Genomic DNA, 8,163 nt, shown 5'->3' with positions numbered 1-8,163 from the left:
ATATTTTATGATTTATAAGTCCTTTAATTTTAATGCCCCTATAAATACATGACGGATTGATTGTGACTCCATGGTACAATCCCAAAGCTAGATTGAAACAAGAACATACAAGGAATCCCTCCTCACAAACCTCACAAACCTCAACCTGAGCTTCTATCCTCCTAGAATCCCTGACACTACAAGGTAGTATGGAACTATCTTGGCAACCAACAAATGCGACCAAAAGAAAGAAAGTTCCTGCTCGGATAACGAACCCGAGATATGTGAAGATTAAGCGTCCGCACGCGAACTTCATAAACCTAAAGATTAGGTTTACTTCAAATAGCTTGTTTTGGTTAAACAATTAGGCGAAATGAAAAAAATACTAGAGCTTGTTAATGTTTTCAAGTACCAACTTAGATGAAATTAACTCGATATCATTTCATGATTGAATTGCATAATTAAACTAGTCAAACATTATATTAGAACTTTATCTTTTACGAATTTATATTCAATATATTTGCATTTCATGTCTTTTACATTTCATTTTATATATAAAAAACAAAAAATCTCATTTGACTACATTGTATCTTGTGCAAAGAGGCATTATCATTGATGTTTCTATAAGGATCGACCCTAATTGTCTTGTATTATGTCTAAGTGCATTGTAGCATTGATTTTGTACTTATTTAAGTGACCTCGTTATCTGTTGGACTGACACCGTGACATGCGGTTTACCGTTTCAAAGTGTATTCCTTTTTCATTTACACCTTACATTTGAAATATATATATCGACCATTTCCTTCAATATGTTTAGCGTCACCGATTTCCAACAAAATGACTTTTTTTCGTGCCCTTATATCGAAATTTACTTTAGATTTGGAAAAAAAATTAAATTATGTAATGTTGGTGTCGTATGTTAAAAATGACTTCGAATTTTAAGAGTCTGAAATGCAACTTTTTAAAATTTATACTAAAAAAATAACATATCGTTCCTGTATGTTTGTTATATTTAATGGGGTTAACACAAATAAGTCATTTTAGACGGATGTCCTTATAATGTAGCCTTTCAAAAATCCATTTCGAATAAGCCGTTTGTAATCCGGTAATGGTCATAGGCTGTTAAGTAGGGTTTCTTTTAGTATGTCGATACATGCCCATAATTGTCGAAGAAGAATCTAAAAAAAGGCATCCTTTAGAAAGAAATTTCTACACAGGTCATCATGTCAATGGTGCGTTTTTATTCCCTTGTACCGTAGACCTCTTGCGCCTACCAAGGACCATAAGGTAGACATTAGGGTTTGGTGTTAAACATGCTCATTGCTTATACATTTTCGGCCGATCGGTCCATAAATGTTCCATTGGGTATGTTGCAGTCTATGAGATTTCAGGCTTGATGTTTACTGAGTGTTGTGTTTTGTTCTACATAAATTGAATACTCAGTTAGTTGTATCATATTATGTATTATTATGATGTGTGAAGTATGATCATTTTCAATTACGGAAACACCAAGTTCTATTACATAAAAAGTAAATCACATGACGGGTGTGTGACACTATGAAATCTAAATAACGATTCAATTCTACAAAGATAAATGCTACGATTTTCCTGGGTGAGGGTCTATCAGTGGTGGTTTAATGACCTTCATCTTTTCCCATTTAGAGGAGTTGAAGCGGATGCACTAGCTCTGCACGTGTAAGTATGTAACGCTGACATGAAATGGAATAAACGAAACGGTGATGGTGTGTACCTCTATGCGTCGAAGTCATATCAATCGTATAAAAATATCTAGTGATGTAGTGGCCCCATTTATGACAATTATCGGATACCCCACATTGGATCTCTACGTGTCAAAGTTTTATCGATTTGCAAAATTGAACAAGGTGGTATTGGCATTGCGAGATGAAGCTTCTATTTGGCGTTGGTGTTATGTTTTGGTGGGACAACATAGACAACATATCCTGAAGCTTTCAGAAGTAAGACGGACCTTGTCGTCGTATCTTCACATTAATTGTCTTTCCAACCCACTGGAATCCAAAGCTTGTGGGGTACCAGGATAATCATACAAGTTGATGATAAGTTGGACTAGAAAAAAAAAACCATGTGATGGTTTCGAAGAACGAAAATCCCTCAATGTCGTTAACGTCGTAGATAGTTTTGTTTTACATGACGAAAAGTCCAATTGCAATATGTTGGTTGAACTGTTAATTTAGATAAGAAAATGCAGTTTGTTTATGTATATATATTGATGAGTGTTCCCACATTGGTGTGTGAAGGATTCCAAGACGATTTTATAGATTTATCTTGTAGAGAGTTGGTCACCGGGCCTGGTAACGTTTGCCTGTAACCCAAGTGGGGGTATCAAAGTGGGTTGGATTATGATTTGGTCCAGTTTGGTTGGGTCTGGTGGTGTGTAATTTGACTTGCCCGTTCCAAGTCGAGAGCTGGTTCAAGTGGCTTGAGCGAAGGCTTTGGGTCTCTTGGAATCTAGAGAAGGGGGCAATGCGTTAGGCTGGCTTCACAGAGCTGCGACAACTCCTCGCTTCCGACAGTGGTAGGATTACAAGTCTTGGCTCTTCAGGCCTATATTGCCGACTAGTCCGACTCAGATGGACACCACTTTTTTTAAATTTTACCTCAAACATTTCTTGTTTGTCACAGTGATAATAAACCTTGTTTTGTTTCATCTCCTGAAGAAAATATATATATCATTAAAAGCCAACTGATTTTTGAGTCTCTTGTTACTTACCATATTTGTAACATGAAAGAAATCCATAAAAAGCCAGGTCCATGGTGGAAATTATGGGAGTGGGTTCACATGAAAACATCAGACACCAAAGACTTTGAAATCTTTAAGCCTTTTAAAGTCTAAAAGTTAAGTCAAATCTATGAACATGGAACTGAGCATTGGAGGGGTGCGCCAGGCAATCCAGCTTGTGGGGTAGCAGGATGTAGTTATACAAATTCGTAATAAGTTGGACTAGAAAGAAACCATCTGATGGTTTCGTTGTAGATAGTTTTGTTTTACATGATCAACATAAGTTCAATTACAGTATGTTGGTTTAATTGTTAGTTTAAAAGAAAATTTTAGTTAGTTTCTGTATATATTATATTAGTGAGTGTTCCCACATTGGTGTGAGAAGAATTCCCAAGACGATTTTATAAATCTATCTTGTAGTGTGTCCATGCATGGTTGAAATTAGGGGAGTGGGTTTAATCTTTCTGGCACTCTGTTATCAAGGATAACTAATAACTAGTTTCTGCTGGATTGATACTTTACAGGTCAAAAAGGTGAACTGAATATTGGAGGGGTGCGCCGTGCCTTGGCTGTAGTGTAAGACCAAGGCGACACATGAAGAACCCCAGCAGCAAGCTACTGTAACGGGCCTTCCCCCATAAAAAATAAGATTAATATCGAGTGGGCCGATGGCCCACATATCAGATATTAAACTGATAAGAACAGATACTACACTTGATCTTAGCCAAAAGGCCGAGAAAGGTATGCTTCTTACAGCTGTGGGCTTCCCCTTTTGTACTCGCCTCCCTCTTGCCTGCTTCCTTCATTCACCCAATGTGGGAATTGGGATGCAGACTCTTTCACTTTCACTGCCATCTCCCTTCCTAGTTCCTTCCATCACAACAAAAACAAACTTCAATATTATTCTTTTACTTCTTTACTTTCTCTATATATTCAAATCAAACTTAGACTACTACTGCATATGCATATGTGTTTATGATTGCATTGCTTTTTCTGTAGTTTAAATTCACTCAATGCCAACAAACAAAAAAACTTCATTTCATGTTGTGATGTTGATAATTACTGAATTACAAATGACTCCTTCCACTCATGTACCTACTGTCCATTTAGTATTATATCACATATCTATTAACTAAATTTATAACCAAACACAATAACTAATGGACAAACTCAAACTAATCAGATAAGTCCAACTTGTTAAAATCCCTTCTATATATCAAAATATATGTTTTTAATCAACATATAATCCTTTTAACTTGTTAAAATCCCTTCTATATATCAAAATATGTGTTTTTAATCAACATATAATCCTTTTAACTTGTTAAAATCCCTTCTATATATCAAAATATGTGTTTTTAATCACGTCCTGGTCACGAAGACCACGTCGTGAAGTCCGTTCGGGACGTGAATGGCAGTCGGTCATTCTCTAGTCAAATTGAACTTAATTTCATGTTTGGGGTTTGTGTGATCTGCTATTCTAAGGATTTTCATCACACATGGAGCATCTAAATCGCATACGATTGAACTAATTTTGACAATTAGGCTTGAACACAAACCCTACTTCTAAATGCCTAAACTTTTAAGAAATTAATACAATTAAAGAATGGAGATTTTACCAAAATAGGAGATTAAGCACGGAATCAAGAAAAAGATGAAGAAATCCGACACAAAATCGAAGTGTGGGGCTACTACTACGTTCGTGCGAGAGTGAATGTTTGAAAGTGATAGTCAAAAGTTGAAGTCATCTAAGTTTAACAAATAGAAATGCTAAAATAAAAAAGTTCAAAAATGAAAAGAAAAACGCAAACCGAGCTCGGGTTGCCTTCCGAAAAGCACTTCTTTTTATAGGAGTCATGAGTCGGACTTTGTGTCACCTCACGCTGAATCGTTTGAATTTTCAATCACAAAGTGCACCTTCTATTCCGTCCACCCTTTCTTGTACGCTTGTACTCTCCTTAAGTAGACCTTCTTAGAGTTTTCCTAATTCAATTTAAAATTAGTTTCTTCAAGCTTTCGTTTAACCCCTTTATTCTCAACAAGTTTAGGACCTTCTCTTTCTTCTTCTTGTAGCTCCTTGGTTTCAATGTTCTCCTTGTCCAAAGTTGGTGGTTTCAAGACTTGGGTAACTTCTTCTTCATCATCACTTGACACCAAACTTTCTTCACTCTCCTCACTAACTAGAGAACTTGGAGTTTTATAAGCAAATACTTCAAAACCATCGGAATTGATGCTCTAGGCTTTGTACGCTTGACTTCTTTTATTGCTCGAACTTCTTCTTCCATCAATTTCTCCAATTCTTCAAGCTCATTTTCTTCATCTATATTGAATACTTCACTTTGAGCATAGTCATTCTTGAATCTGTACGCCACTCCAAAAGTCATTTCATCATCTCCTGCTCGCAATGTGAGTTTAGATTCACGAATATCCAAGGCTCGTGCGGTATTGAGTAAAGGGCGTCCAATTATAATTGGGACATTTTTATCCTCTTTCATGTCTAGCACCACAAAGTCAATTGGAAAAATAAACTTTCCAGGTTTTACCAAAATGTCCTCAACTATGCCTCGAGGATTAGTCACAAAATGTTTTGCCATATGAATTGTCATTAGAGTAGCCTTCATATGTGGAAGATTGAGCTTTTGATAGAACAAACAAGGCATCAAATTTATGCTTTCTCCATAATCGGCTAAGGCATATATCTTCATATGATTTCCAAATTCACATAGAAGTGTAAGGCGTCATGGATCTCCCATCTTCCTTGGTGTCCCCTCCATAATAACGTTAGAACTTTGCTCACTAAGGACAACCTTGGAGGTCTTCTCTAGTTGTTGGCGAGTATCGAGTAAGTCTTGCAAGAACTTTGCATATTCGGGCACTTGTGCCACAGATTCAATAAAAGGAGTATTAATAGGAATACCCTTAACTTGCTTCATAAATTTCATATGCTCTTGCTCCAGTGGGTGAACTCTGGATCGAGAAGGGAATGGTAGCGGTGGTTGATAAGCTCGAACATCAACAATATTTTTCTGTTCAGACCTAGGCCACGCCGTGGAGATTGAATCGCCATGTCGTGAAGACGGTGATTCAGCAAAATTTTTGTTCTCGATCTTTGACTTCTTTGGTTGTGGTTCGGATTGCTTTGGCTCTTCTTCTAAGGCTTCTAGGAACTCAGAAATAGTGTCTTCTTCAGTATCGATGACCATGACATGCGATGATGGTTTCTTATCGGGAATTTGTGGAGATAATCGTCTGTTAACCAATGTAGTTAATTGACCAAGTTGAGCTTCAATGTTTTGAATTGATGCTTGATGATTTCTAAGCAAAGTTTATTGATCTCTCATTAGAGCTTGTTGGTCTCTTAGTGTTGCATCGTTTCATCATGACATTTTTCCGAAGCCTCCATAAATCTAGTAAACATGGACTCAAAATCAACTTTCTTTTCAGGTTGTGGTTGCTCTTTTTGGTAGAAGCCTCGGCCAGTTTGCCTATATTTCTCTTCTTTTTGCTTTTTGTATTCATCATAAGGCAACCATTCTTTCTTGGATTCCTCCAATCTTCATCGTAATGGTCTCCACTTGAGTAACATACTTGAGCTTTCTTATTCCCGTTCTCGTCCAAATGGCAATCTTTTGTCAAATGTGGACCATTGCATTTTTCACAAACCACACGTATAGCGTGTATGGATTAATCCAACTTCATCATTCTCAGATCCATATTATTCAATATAGCCAAAACAGTTTCCATGACTTTCGAAGTGCCACTCCCAATTCCTTTTGCTCCATCATTTCGAGGATTATGATACTCACGTGAATGCTTAGAAAACTCTTCAATTAACTCCTTAATTTCAGCGAGATTTTTTTTGTTAAAGGTCCTTGAGAATCAAGGCATTTCCTTGTCATCACATTTACCCCATCGTAGAAGATTGATACTTCTTGTTGTACATTAATATCATTTTGGGAGCAATTTCTAAGTAATCCCTTGTAACGCTCCCATGATTCATAAAGTGATTCACCCAGTTGTTTCTCAAAGTTAGCTATTGCCTTCTTGAGTTTAGACACTTTTAATGGTGGGCAAAATTTCTCTAAGAATTGTTCACGCAGTGCCCATGTGGTAATTGCACCAGGTGGAAGTGCCTTTAACCAATCTTTAGCAGCTCTGTTGAAAGTGACTGGAAGCATTCTCAACAACATTGTATCGCGTGGAACATTCGGAACGTTGAAGTAATCAGCGATGTCATTGACTTCATCAAGGTGTTTGTAAGCATCCTCATGATCTTTCCTGGAAAATGGAACATCCTTAAGCGTGGAAAGAATATGTCCTTTAAGCTCGAATGTTGAGGTAGCGGGAATTGTGGGTTGCACTAAACCTGGACCGGTGCCCTCTCAAATTCTCTTCTTGTATGTCTCCATTGTCATGTCAGCAATGTCCGCAATAATGTTTGTTGGCTCGCCTTCATGTTCACTACTTTGATATGTTTCGTAACCAGTTTCCTTCTTATTAGGAGTGTTCTCGATGCCTTCAAAAGTGCCTTCGTCTTTCGGGAGGTTGCTTGATTCTCCTACATGCTTGCCTTTATTTTTACTAAAACCCGATTTTCAATCCTTGAATGGTGATTTCTTTGGTGTATTTGATTCTCCTACGTTCTTATCCTTCTTTTTATGAAAAGTTGACTATGAATCTTCAAGTGGTGGTGTCAAATGTATGTTTGATCCACGATTCATATACTAGTGCAACAAAAACAAAAATAAAAACGTAAAAACGAATAAAAAGTAATTAAAAATTCCTACTGATCCTTCCCCACGATGTGGTAATGATACCACCTCGTGTTGAAGCAGATAAACTAAACAGAATGCAAAAACAAAAGAAAACGTAAAAGAGCCGAGCTCATATCGTGAGCTTTAAGAGTTCACGTTGTGACTTCAATTCTGAAAAAAAAAATCTAATGCTAAAAATTAACTTCTTGCAGGTTTTACCCCACAAAAAGGATCGATTAACCTAAAGCAATTAAATTAAAGAACTAAAATAGTCGTTCCCTGTCAACGGCGCAAAAAACTTGATGTGTGCAAAAGATATCACCCATCTAGCTTTAAATTTATAACCTAACTACTTATTTACTAATGCACCTATAGGCAGTGTACCTAGTCAGGTTATAATATAGTAAAGTAAGTTGGGGTCGAACACATGGAACGAATTTAATTAACTAATTTAATTACTATAAATTAACCTAAAACAACAAAAAGTTAAAATAGTTTTTATCTGATTTTACAAGTTCAAAAAAACTTAAACAATTAACTAATAATCTCAATCAATATTCTAAAAACACTTTTGTTTAGTTCGAATCCACTTATCCTCTATGGGTAGCTACTAATTATGGATTATTAAAGTTGGTTATAAAATATTATGTTATTAGCAATTCAAGTCTAAATTTA

General features: G+C 36.4%; 2 non-coding genes across 2 annotated transcripts; one reads left to right on the top strand and one right to left on the bottom strand.

Moving 5' to 3' along the window:
- Positions 1-3,285: 3,285 nt before the first annotated feature.
- LOC145118206 (U2 spliceosomal RNA) lies at positions 3,286-3,482 on the bottom strand. Its single transcript, XR_013713172.1, has one exon. It is a non-coding gene; the product is annotated as a U2 spliceosomal RNA (small nuclear RNA).
- A 3,197-nt stretch (positions 3,483-6,679) lies between these two features.
- LOC145117926 (small nucleolar RNA R71) lies at positions 6,680-6,786 on the top strand. Its single transcript, XR_013712918.1, has one exon. It is a non-coding gene; the product is annotated as a small nucleolar RNA R71 (small nucleolar RNA).
- Positions 6,787-8,163: the final 1,377 nt, after the last annotated feature.

Source organism: Lactuca virosa, chromosome 5 (genome assembly GCF_052849685.1).
Source record: "Lactuca virosa cultivar CGN04683 chromosome 5, Lactuca_virosa_CGN04683_v6, whole genome shotgun sequence".
Classification (NCBI taxonomy): Eukaryota; Viridiplantae; Streptophyta; class Magnoliopsida; order Asterales; family Asteraceae; genus Lactuca; species Lactuca virosa.
Note: the sequence above shows the minus strand (reverse complement) of the source record. Positions and strands in the feature narration are given on the sequence as shown.